Below are 981 nucleotides of genomic sequence, written 5' to 3' on the forward strand. Positions count from 1 at the left end.
AGGGCGGTGGCGGCGAGGGCGGTGGCGTCGAGGGCGGTGGCGGCGATGGCGGCGGCGGCGAGGGCGACGGCGGCGAGGGCGGCGGCGGCGAGGGCGTTGGCGGCGAGCGTGGCGGCGGCGAGGGTGGCGGCGGCGAGGGCGGCGGCGGCGAGGGCGGCGGTGGCGACGGCGGTGATGGCGTTGGCAGCGAGGGTGGCGGCGGCGAGAGCGGCGGCGAGGGCGGTGGCGAGGGTGGTGGCGAGGGTGGTGGCGAGGGTGGTGTCGGCGAGGGCGGTGGCGGCGAGGGCGGTGGCGTCGAGGGCGGTGGCGGCGAGGGCGGCGGCGGCGAGGGCGGCGGCGGCGAGGGCGTTGGCGGCGAGGGCGGCGGCGGCGAGGGCGGCGGTGGCGAGGGCGGCGGCGGCGAGGGCGGCGGTGGCGAGGGTGGTGATGGCGTTGGCAGCGAGGGCGGCGGCGGCGAGAGCGGCGGCGAGGGTGGTGGCGAGGGTGGTGGCGAGGGTGGTGGCGAGGGTGGTGTCGGCGAGGGCGGTGTCGGCGAGGGCGGTGTCGGCGAGGGCGGTGGCGGCGAGGGCGGTGGTGTCGAGGGCGGCGGCGGCGATGGCGGCGGCGGCGAGGGCGGCGGCGGCGAGGGCGGCGGCGGCGAGGGTGGCGGCGGCGAGGGTGGTGATGGCGTTGGCAGCGAGGGCGGCGGCGGCGAGGGCGGCGGCGAGGGCGGTGGCGAGGGTGGTGGCGAGGGTGGTGGCGAGGGTGGTGGCGAGGGTGGTGTCGGCGAGGGCGGTGGCGAGGGCGGTGTCGGCGGCGAGGGCGGCGGCGAGGGCGACGGCGGCGAGGGCGATGGCGGCGAGGGCGGCGGTGGCGAGGGCGGTGATGGTGGCGGCGGCGAGGACGGCGGCGGCGAGGGCGTTAGCGGCGAGGGCGGCGGCGGCGGGGGCGGTGGCGGCGTGGGCGGTGGCGGCGAGGGCGGCGGCGGCGAGGGCGGTGGCG

This window comes from Emiliania huxleyi (genome assembly GCF_000372725.1).
Source record: "Emiliania huxleyi CCMP1516 unplaced genomic scaffold EMIHUscaffold_9, whole genome shotgun sequence".
In the NCBI taxonomy this organism is placed as follows: Eukaryota; Haptophyta; order Isochrysidales; family Noelaerhabdaceae; genus Emiliania; species Emiliania huxleyi.